The following is a 12,268-nucleotide window of genomic DNA, read 5'->3' as shown; positions in this document are numbered from 1 at the left end:
AATCACAGGAATGAATAGAGAGAGAGAAGAGATGGGAGGGGGGAGGATTGGTGGGCAGAAAGCTGGTGGTGGGGGGCACACAGGCATGCAGAGGGTGAGAGGGAATGAATGAAGGCCATTGATAAAGAAGGAGCGAGAGGATGGAGGTGAAAGGGAGGGAGAAAGAGAGCAAAAGGGAGGGTGGAGGGATCAAACGGTATTTACACATGGAGATTCCAGAAAAAACTGAGGTGGGGAGGGAAAAGGTGGATAGATGGATGGATGGATGGACAAAAGCATCGCTAACTGACCTACTGACTAAAACACAGGGTGGACCTTGTCGTCTTTGACACAGCAACATACAGTATTTGTATTATCAAAGTCGCAGGTTTTTCCACAAATGAAGTCACTAACAGCTGTCAGTACACAGTAGGCTACAGTAAAGTTTGGAGCAGAGTTTCCCTCAGAGTGACCTCAGTTTAAAGGTGGCACTGAAGTTCCCATGGAATGAAAAACACATTTTCTGTGTTGTTAGTATCCCTGGTTATAATAGTAAATAAAAATTACATTATTGTCTTTTTCTCTTCCTCATATGTATCAAAACGATATTGTTGACACACTTGGAACTTGGGAGCAAATACAAAACATTCCAGCCCACGTGTGTGATCATATTAGGGTGATCGAGATCGATCTTTCAGGTGTGGACTTTCTGCTCAGTCTGCAATATACCCATCATCAGCTGACTCTACTATGAATAGCTCAAATATATAACATGATGCCTAAGATAATAAATAAAATAAAATAAAAAAACTAAACAAATAAAAATATCTTACAGGGGGAATGAGGAATCCTCAACACCTCAGGTCAGTTTCCATGTTCCAGTCGTCGTTCAAATTTCTTTGGATAAAGTTAAGTTCTGCCTTATTAACACCAAACTAGGGATTACAATTGTGATCTCAACTCCATTTTGTGGGTCCTTTAAATGATTCTTATGTCGATCTCCCATTTAAGGACAATTTCCCCTGACAATTTCTCTTTAGCACACCTAATGGTTGAAATTGCCCTCTTCACACCACATCAGTGCTCACTCTGGAAAGTTTGTTGATTCACATCTCTGTGCACAAATTACACAAGTTCGAGGTGAGGAAAAGTCCAGTCGGATCGCCTAGTGGAAGGCCGCTTTTAACAATCCTGATGCACGATATTGCAACAATAACACATACCTGGCCGACTAGAGACCTGACAGAAATATCTTATAGGTAGGTAAAACTGTATATTACCACCCTGCTTAAACTTGGAACAATCCAACTGCTCTGACTCGTACTGTGTTGGGTTAATTACCACATATTTATACTCGGAGTCATTGGGCTTGTGTCAGCATACATTGAGCTGAACGGAAGGGGTTATCTTGGACAGAAACCACTCCAACACAGGGTCGATTCTAACCGACAGACAGTTGGACTCTTCATGTCACCTGACATGCTCATCTTTGGAGTGGAAGAAAATCCAGAGAAAACCCCCCAGTCAAACACAGAAAGAACAAATGAAAACGGCACACCAAGAAAAGAGCACTATGCAAACTGTCCTAATCCTGAATACTTCCAGTGACACAATTTAATTTCTACAGCTCATCCTATGTGATAATCACAAAGAAACAATGGGTCAAATCAATCAGGAGGAACTGACGACGACGTTTCTCTTCCGGGATTGTTCAGGTGCTGCCGGAAATTCCGCCTGATTTCGGCCGGATGTCCGTTGCCTTGGGCTTTCTTTGTGTTGGCATTTTAAACTCCGGTGGATTTATGAGGACTATGGTTAACTGCTCCTCAGATCTCTGTAGGGTAAATCCAGAAAGCTAGCTAGAATCTGAGTTTTCTGTTGCACGACTAAAACAACCTTTGAACGTACACACGTTCCACCAAAACAGGTTCCTTTCTGAGGATATTTTGCAGAGGCACCGTTGCTCCGTCTGGGGCTTAGCGCTGCCCAAACAATTGTGATTGGTTTAAAGAAATGCCAATAAACTAGAGCACATTTTTCTCCTATCCCGCAATGCTGTGTGGACTAGCCAGACCCTCCTCCGCAGCGCTATGGAGGAAGGTCTGGCAATGCAAGACTAGGAGGAACTTGACTAGTGTTCTCTAGAACTTGGTGAGGTTTAACGCTCCCACCATCACAAGCTGTGGTTGCCTTAAAAAAAAACTTGTATTGGGTTAAGAAAGAGCTCCTTGTTGACTCATTTTCAGAAGGAGAAGATTCTGACTGAGAACAGGTCTGTCTTGTGGGTTCATTGTAAGGGATGAAAGCGGAGGAGCAGCAAGTATGTGAAGCATTAAAAGTATTCAGTTGGTTGAACAGTGAAGGGACAGAGGGCAGTGAGGCCTGGCTTTAACCCAGACTGGTCAGCTGGACACTGCGAGGTCGAGGCGAAGGTCAGGTGGGTCATTTTGCCAATGCCGTGACACCTTGCTTCACCTGGCCCAGCTGACCATTACATAGAACTGTGCAGGAGCCAGAGCAGCAGCCAGGAGCTTTTTCACACCAGCTGCTCAACTGAGCTCTAAGATGACCTGAGGTATTAGTACTGCACTTGTCTGTCGATCGCGAGGAATTGATTTCACAACGACCGTACAGAGAAGGAAGAGTGTTTCATTTGGAAATATGAGATCCATCATTAGGGAAAAATGTCAACTTGATCACAAATTAAGAAGGCCTTCAGTTTGACACGTCAAGGAATTTACTTTTAGCTTTGCTTTTTTCTTAGCATTCTGTTGGGGAAACTAATTGCACTAACAATACATTAACATTAGATACTAGCAAAGTTAACATTAATTATATAATTATAATGGTTGCCCTGATGACGGTAGTAAATGACCTGATGCACACGTGACATCAGTGCTCCGCCTGAAGTAACAAAATGCTCCATTTAAAATTATTTTAAATGTCAAAACACACAGGAAAGAGTTTTTGTGCTATAAAACTATAATCTGTTTTAAACGGTTAAGACGTAACATTTTGTGGAGTATAATTTGAACTGAACCAACACAGTGTTACTTGTGTGGGATGAGTTAACAATATACACCTTGAAAATAAAAACAACTAACACGTTTATAATATACAGTATGTAGGCCTGTTTTAACACAGTGTGTACAGTGTACCTTTTTTTTCATGCAATGCATCATTTCTATTCTTTAAGAAATGTCTCCAACGGACCTCCAAGTTGTCAAATATTAGATTTTCTATGTGACACTTGGTCATGTTTGGTCATGTTGTGTATATTTAAATGAGCTTGAACACTTTGCATATGGTACTTTGCACATTTTAAAATCTTAATATTATTATGAATATGCTGTGTTAAATGTCCTGTTGTTATCAGCTCACCGAGGCAAGTTGTAATAGCAATAAAGTGAACTCAACTCATATTTAAAGACAACTCTCTAGGCTGACTTATCCTGTTGAGACTCAGCTCTATTCTCACAGAGGCCACTGACAGAGGGACTCCTCAGCCAGCCGAGGTCAATAAGGAATGCACCAGGGGAGAGGGAGGGAATGTACCACAGGGGTGTTGAGGAAGGGGGTGGGGTGGCAGCGGAGGAAACACAGAGGGGGGAAACAGAGGGGTCTTTTGTGAGACACGAAGCTGCTGAGACCAGGGCCCTCTCTCTGGGTACAGTAGTGGAGCAGAGAGAACCCTGGGATTATGAGAAAGATGCAACTGAGGGGATGAAGACGACGTTAACTGAGGAGGCAGGAAAGCTCAGTGAGCGAAGGACATGAAGGAGAAGAAGACACCTGGGAGGTGGGACAAAGAGGGCTGAGGGACGGAACAAGATGCAAGTTACAGGATGTGAACGAATACGGTGTACAGTATAAGTGGAAAGGGTTATATTAAGTGCCCACAATGTAATTTTCCCATGAATCCCACAAACCCAGTGTTGGGTGATTGGGCCTTTCTAACACTTGGAATGGGATTAAAATGATCCCAGTTGAATTATTAGTGTAGCAACTGTGTTCAAAAATTGTGCTTCATCGGAAGAAAAAGTCAAACTCTGTATATAACTATATACAATATTCTGCAACAAAACACATCCAATAACCAAGATTAAACATTTGCACTAGTACACTAGTAATGGTGAAGTTACAGGTTGAACTTTGTTGAGTGCCTTGGATGAACTATAGGACACAAATGTACAGAACAAAAGTTATTTGAAGGTTGGATTGACAAAATGATATCAAGGTATCAAAAGTGAGCTGACAATGAGGTATCAGTGTTAAAAAAACAGGCAGGTCCACTGAATAGTTAGTCTAATAGTAGTTGAGTAACGGTGCCCTACAGGTTATAGATGCGGGCATTTGACTGGAAAGTTTGACAGTTCAATCCCCAGACTCACAGGGGCAGGATACATCTGGGTGGAGAAAGTGCAAGAGCAATGCCTGCCATTGCAAACACAACTGAGGACCCTTGAGCAAAGTCCTTAACCCCCAACAGCTCCAGTTGAAGCTGCTCAGTGACCGACTGTGTTGTACTGGGCAGCTTCCATGTGTATTTGTGTGCGAACAGGGCTTTGCTGAAAATTCCCATGATAAATGAAGATACATTTCTTAACAAATTTGAGAGAAATAACAAAACGTAAGAAACGTATAAATGCCAGACAAAATACAACGGCAAAAGAGATTGAAAGGAGATGAAAGTGGAGGGAGTGAGGAGGAGGATGAGAACAGAATCAGGACCCCTGTGTGGGGGTGAGGCTCGGCTGTCCGAAGGACGGAAGCACCAAAGATCAAAAACAGAAAAACTAATTATTGATTTCCAAAACAAGAGGCTGAACATGCAGAGCTGTAACATTTGTACACAGATGCAGCAGGCAGTTAATGAGTTCAGGGAAAACCAGCAAATAAAAACAAGCTGCGCTGTTATGGCCATGAGCTCATTTCTGTCCGTCTGTCCTCTGAAGTGCCTTCAAAGACCTTTTCATCTCTGCTCAGTCACATCCGGGCCATTACTCTACGAACAAAACATGCACATGCCAAGGCGGCAGGATAAATCGCTGTGATGCTGCAGAATGAAAATACTACCCTCCCTCTTTTTTTTTCTTTTTTCCTCTTTTCTGGACGCCTCTTCCTCTACATCTACTGTTTTCCCTTCGCTGACACATTTCGGCCCTCTCACGTTCACTCTTGGCACACAGACAAGAGCTCGTTAATCCTCCCACACACAGACTGCACAGTCTCTCCTGTCACGGCAGTGAAATCAAGAGGTGGCGCTTTGCAATCTTCCCAGTTAAAATATTGCACCCCTTTTAGGTACACTGCTCCCGCGCACACACAAAAGATATACAGCGGACGGCCCTGTATACAGCGGACGTAAACATACACACTACTTAGCGTGTTATCGCGAGAAGAAAGCGACGGTTGAGTTTAGGAAACGTGACACGCGGGTTGGCTTTAGTAAAAGAAGAAAGCGACGGTTGAGTTTAGGGACACGATCCACAGTCTCCTGGGTGAAAGTCCTGCGTTTTAAACATCCTCCACCCCGACCAACCTCCCTATGCGGATTTTCGCCCTTTCATACTACAATCGCAAGGGGCTTATAAGTCAATGGAGGCCAAATGGCATTGATAAACACGTTAAAAAGCGAGTATGCGTCTTGATAACACGCCAATAATGGCATACGAATTGGCGTGTCATACATACGCCACTTCATGAGATTAGTCTGGACTGTTTCTTAATTCATTTGAAGTGTTGAAGCTGTTGAATGTTGTCAAATGCAGCTTTCAACTTAGGCCACATCACTTTATAATCAAAGCTCAATTCTCAATCAGTATCATGGTTGAATGACAGTGGGTCTAACAGTGCAAAAATAAATGTGCATCATGTGCACCAATAACACATTTTTATAGACTATTTAATGCAGACTTTTCTAATCTTTTTACTTGGGCAGTATCAGTTAAATGGGCTCTTCTTTAACTTCCCCAAACTTGTGTAACTACAATGTTTTTCCTCATTGTGTTATATAATGTTATGGTGATTCTTCTGTTTATGTGCATTAAAGTGTACATACAAAGTGTCAAGGTGTGCTCATGACACTACAGTACATTTTAATATGGCTCATGATGATTTAGGCCTTTACATTTAATGTGAAATGCAGAATTCCCAAGAAAATGTGCTGTTGTATTAAGTTTTAAATCCCCCGTTGTGAGTGGCACCACGACCATGTCTTTCTGAAACATTTCTTTCAGCACACCTCTTAGTCTGACATATTTTTCTCTGACATGTTCCCCTGATTAGAAAGCAAGAACAACCAACCTCAAATGTTGAATTATATACTTTATGCGGGACCCATTCTCAGTTTCACCCAGATTTAGCTCTGCTCAGGAGGCACTCTCAGTCATCTAAGTGTACCCTGGCTCAGATTTGGTCTCTGTATACCCAAAAGCTAGCATATCATTACAGCTGAAAGAACATGGGGACAGTGGCTGACCAGTAATTTGCCTTCCCTAAATGTTGTCACTAGTCATTCCAAAGTTTCTTCCCACACAGTCTGGACCTTATAGACGCAACAAACTGTATAATGTAGCAGCTTGTTTGACTTTATATGCCATAAAAAGATAAACGTGTCGAGACATTACTGTACATAAAGTTGATACACATTTGGCCAAAATTCCACACTAATAGCCACTTTTACTATTGACCGTCACCAAATAGACATGACACCTTAGTCGGACATACAAGTAAACATGAAAATGTTGTCTTTAATTTATCGCAATAACACTTAAGGCTGCCAACAGTGGATGGTTTTAAGCAGCAAGCTAAATGCATTTTTTGGGGGGGTACAAATTCCACCAAAGCACATTACTACCAATAGTCATTATCAGTGGTGGAATGTAACTAAGTTCAACTCAACTCAAGTACTGTCTTTAAGTACCAATGTTGAGGTACTTGTACTTTACTTGAGTCTTTTCTTTTCATGCCACTTTCTACTTCTACTCCGCTACATTTCAGAAAGAAATATTGTACTTTTTACTCCACTTCATTCATCTGACAGCTTTAGTTACTTTACAAATTAAGAGTTTTCCACACAAAACACGTGGTTTATAAAATATGTTTTATTATAAATTAAAGTACCCAACAATATATACACCTACAAGTCCAGCTGAAATGATTCGCTGATTAAACACTTAGCTTGGATCGTTTCCAGTTTCTGTGAGGATTTTTTTGCAGGACTTTTACTTGTAACAGAGTATTTTTACGGTGTGGTATGAATACTTCTACTTAAGTAAAGGATCTGAATACTTCTTCCACTACTGGTCATTATTATGCCACAAGGCAGAAAAACGGACTTCTTGAACTTCATCAGCATTTGTTTTTCAGGCAGACAGCAGATAATGTGCAAAAAAACTGCAAGTTTAAAGTTATGTGCTTGGGGCCGAGATGCTAGACAATAATAGTTCTCTTTTGCACAGTCGAGGACCTGAAGTTCACAGGGGGAATTACAGAATTTATTTTACTGTGTAGGTCTACCTACCTACCTAGAACAGAAAATAACAGTGAGCAGCAAGCACACCTGACATCTTACCCCACATTTTGGTATTTTCCCTGTCTACAGAGGACACAAGCTCAATACAGCTCGCTCTTCCTCAGGTGTGTTTGTGTGTGCAGGAGCGCGATGTGTGAGCAATTTCTACCACACAGGATCCACCAAAGCGATGCTGGCAAGTGACTTCAAACAGGGCTCGTTTATTCGATGCACAGCAATAACATTCACCCGGTGTAAATTGACATTTGTAAAGCAGAAATTAAAGAGGAATTTGACCCTCGGTTATCAAAGGTGTCTTTCTGCTGCGCTCACCCTCACGTTGGAGGGGAGTGGGGTGAGAAACAGGAGTGAGGGAGGGAGACGAAGAGTTAGAGCCAGAAGGAGACTGGGCAGAGAGGAGGGCAGGAAAGACACTGAGAAAGAGATCGAAAGGATAATAGACAGGATGGAGGGAGTCAGTATGACAGAGAGGAGATATTGAAAACAAAGGAGGAGAGGGAAATACAAGAAGGTGAGACAAGATAGCAATGAGGATTGAAAAGTGAGTCAGGAAAAGAAAGATGTAGAGGCGGAAAGATGGGAAATGGAGAGGAGGCCGCAGGCTGGCAAGATGCAAAAGGACATGAGACAGGTTTAGAAACATGACGGAATATAATTCAAAGAGGGCACTCGAACAGACCACTAGGTGTCTAAAATTATAAACCATAATTCATTGGTTTTGTTTTAAAGCACTAAATGTCATGTCATAGCATTTAGTGATTCTGTGCTCAGAATTAAAAGGGGAAAAAGCTGAATAGTAGTCTTTCAGCTGGTGGAAATCTTATTTGGGAATACAAAACATGTTGGGCAATTATTTTCCTGAATTAAAATGAGAAACTTACATTCTGGTTATATGGTCTTCACTAAATATGATGCTGCTGACATGGCTACAATATGCTTCATGGTCCTGAACAGAAAACTCTTTGTGCCTGCTCCCTCTGCTGGCAGCAGCTGGTACTACAGGAGCAGCTTCCGCTGTGGCACACTTGGCTCAGACATCTGCAACATGGAAAGTGATGCTTAACCTCCATCTCATTTGTCTTAGTCTATATATTCAAGTCATGGTAACCAAACTCATGTTTACAGCACATGTACCACTAATCTGCACTAGAGTTTAAGCCAAATATTCCAAAATTCTAAACTCATAAGATTTAGCCTGCAGTAAAACACAAGAGGCCAAAGGACTCTGGTGGATCTATAACCAGGCCAACCACACATAAACCACACGTAAAAGTGGAAAAACACAATAATACTGTAACTACTGCTATGTCTACACACATTTCTGTTTTCTTACCCTGGTTTGTACCAAAACTGTATCTAATAACATCATACAGGGTTATTTTAATGGATGAAATGTTGTGGCCTAAAACCAGTTTAATAATAAAAGCATCAATTGCATTAATCTTTACTGTCAGTCAAACAATACGCCTGAACACCACAATAATCTGCCTAATTTCATATAACTGCTCTTAAATCCTTTAAATATCCGGGGTTAGCAGAACTCTAAAAACTGACATAAAAATACATTTAATAACAGTGATTGACGTTCATTTCTGTGCATCATATCTGGCATTGAATAGTGAGCTAAACTGTGGAAGGGCTTCACAGTCTGGCAGGATGAAGAAGAGCTACTCTGCACAGACTGTCAGAGAGGAGGGAGGAGATAGACTGAAGGAGAGAGTGAGAGAGCAGCCCCTATGTACATGGCCACACAGATACAAACTCATACCCACATTCCTGTCTTTCTTAACATTTAAACATGTGGCAGAGGGAACGGAGCCACCGGTGCAGAGTGAAATGTACCTATAAAAATGTTCTGATGTCAGTTCTGCTTCTTCGTTATTGGCCAAGGTGCGTTAAGTGGGCGGGGAGGCCATTTCACGACCATGCAGCTCTAATCACGGGAGGAGGTGAAGTGACAGGAGACCACATTTGTTGAAACTTGGGCGAGGACAAGAGGTCAGTGCTCCCTCTAGAGGTTGAAAGACGGGAGTGCGGTGCAAGCGGTCGCCCAGGGCCCTGCGGTCCTGCCGGACTGAGGAGCACACCATCATTTCTCCAGTGGGATACAGTGGGACCAAGCTCGGACCACCCATTTCATAGACAGTGAGTGGGTGTTTTATGTGGAGCCGAAAGGAAATTAATGCATTGTAATTTTAACCCCCCAGTGTGTTTAGGGCGTGTCATTTATCCTTTAAATCTTGCAATATCTGAAATTATTTCGAACAAAAGTGTTAATAATAAAATTCTTTGCCGTTTTAGAAGTGATATTTGTTTTTTTTAAAGAAATGAAAAACACTTCACATACAGTATTAAAACCTTTACTCGGACATGATACAACAAACAGAAAGAAGATTCAGACTGAAAAAAAGTATTCATATTTTTTTCTTCTTCTTTCAATCCCCAAAGCACACAATAGTCAATCAGCTCCATGTGTACAATGGAGTAGGATACAAACAGGACAAAGAACAGACACAAGAGAAAGAGAGAACATTTGACAAAAAAGTGACAGATTCATTCTGATTTTACAGTTCTTGTATTTGTTTAATACTTTGTAATAAACAAAGGACGAATACCATAGTCGGAGAGAAAGGAGACAGGAAACAAGAAAAAAAAAAAAAAACTGTGTGTGAATTTCTTTACGGTGAAGAGTAAACAATTAAGGAAGATTCTAGATCTACCGGAAAATAGGTTTTCTGTTTTTCTTGACATATGAATACCTGATCCGAGTTTTTCAAGTCACTGGCCTTCTTGTCTTCCCTCCTTCTCTCTCTGGCCTACCATTCACATTTCCTCCGACCTTAAACTCCATCAACAACAACCTCCTCAAAGAGAGCAATCCTATTCAGATGATCTCTACCATCAAGTTCATTCAATGTAACCTGATCCTGCTCAGAAGTGTCTCTTGCAAACCAGACCTGTGGATTCTGGTGGCCTTCACCCCGTGTCTACAATAAGAGCCACAGTTTCTCCCTCATAATCTAAAATAAAATTCTGAAGGTTTTGTTTTTATTGCTGGTAATATCCAGCTACAGCCACATATGACTAACACAGTAAAAACAGGTTGCAGTGGACCCGGTCGCAGAAAACACAACACAATGCAACTAAAGAAGATCAGGTCATATATGTATTTCCCTGTGTCTTGGAAACCAAAGCAGATGTTTTAAGGGTCAGGGAACCCTATAAAAAAGCACCAATGCACAGGTTGAGCACCAAGAGGGGGCCAAACACTGGTCTACTTCTCTCTCCAGTGACCAGTCCTCCCCTCGCCACACGAGCTGTCATTCCATTCCTATTAGGGCCCCTCTTTAGTATGCACTACACAGGCCAAGGTTAACGCACACTCTTTAGTGTACTGCACAATAATCACAACGTATATGACAAACAAGCACTGGGGACTGAGTGGCCCTCCATTTAAAAAACGGCCACATCCGCAAACAACTTGGCAGTGATAAATAAACCAGTGAGGGTGGTGGTTTCAAGGCTGCATGGCACACACTGCCTCATTGATCATAATGGGATGGGCCATGGCTCCAGGGGGCCTGTGTCGATAGGTAAAAATGCCGCCCTGATATCTAATCTATACACAATGATCTATTCTTCAGTCACAGCCTGCGATCCATTTAAAAAGCATATTTAATCAATGTATTTATTTTCAGAAAGTGAGTACAGGCGGCGACAACAATACTGCTACACAGTCAAAAGGTCACAGCATGCGTCTGCCTTGAGTGTACACGGTTGCAATGACAAACATTTGTGGGCGGTGCGGTGCGATCCGGCGGTCTCCCATAGTGACCGCAGATCGCTGCTGCTCTGCCGTCAAGTAAAGTAAGCAAAGAGGGACACACGGCACTGAATCCCTTCCTTACAGCTCTCCAATGCTTGTCCCACGAAAAGCTTCACATCCTTTTCAAACTTCCAAGAATCAAAAGGATTATTTTACAAGTCAAAGCCCAGAAATGTTCCGCCCTCATGGGCGAGCAGTGGAGACGGAGCAAAGTTGAGAAAGGGAAGAGGCAGGGTTGTATCGATAAAGCATCAGATCAACACGCCAGTTCATCAAACCCCTCCAGGTTGGCTCCTTTTCCTCTGTGCATCATTTGATTACACTGCTCAACAAACCAATATAACAGCGCTCAGCACATCACCGCCAAAGCTATAGTATCTGCCAGTCAAAAGGCGTAGCTGCCGACAGATTCATTACACGTGCATAAAAGCATACACACGTGGCCACACACATCCTATGACAATATGCTAAAAAAATGAAATAACCAACCACCAGGTCTTGCTTGATCAGCAAAGCTTAAAGTGGCTTAGCATACAGAACCTGCAATGACTGTATAGCTTTTTCATCTGTTTATCATCGTCTAAATGACCTAAGCTCATAGCAAAATGTTAAGAAATATAGAAATGGCAAAACTTAAACACATTGCTGTTATATGGATGATGGGAATTCTAAAAAAAAAATTCACTGCCAATTAATATTAACTTATGTAACAGACTAAGCTACAAGTTGCAAATGCCAGAAACATATACACATATTGCATGACAACTGTTTACCACAATATGAATATACAAGTTGCATATTTTTACTTTTTAAATGAATCAACAAAGATTGGCATTTGCAGTCAGCTGTGTATGTGATTAGAATTTCTTTCTTCTTTTTTAATGTGGATCCAACTAGTGGATCCTTCAGCACTTGACTGATTGTGT

This window comes from Sander vitreus, chromosome 14 (assembly GCF_031162955.1).
Source record: "Sander vitreus isolate 19-12246 chromosome 14, sanVit1, whole genome shotgun sequence".
Taxonomy (NCBI): domain Eukaryota; kingdom Metazoa; phylum Chordata; class Actinopteri; order Perciformes; family Percidae; genus Sander; species Sander vitreus.
Note: the sequence above shows the minus strand (reverse complement) of the source record.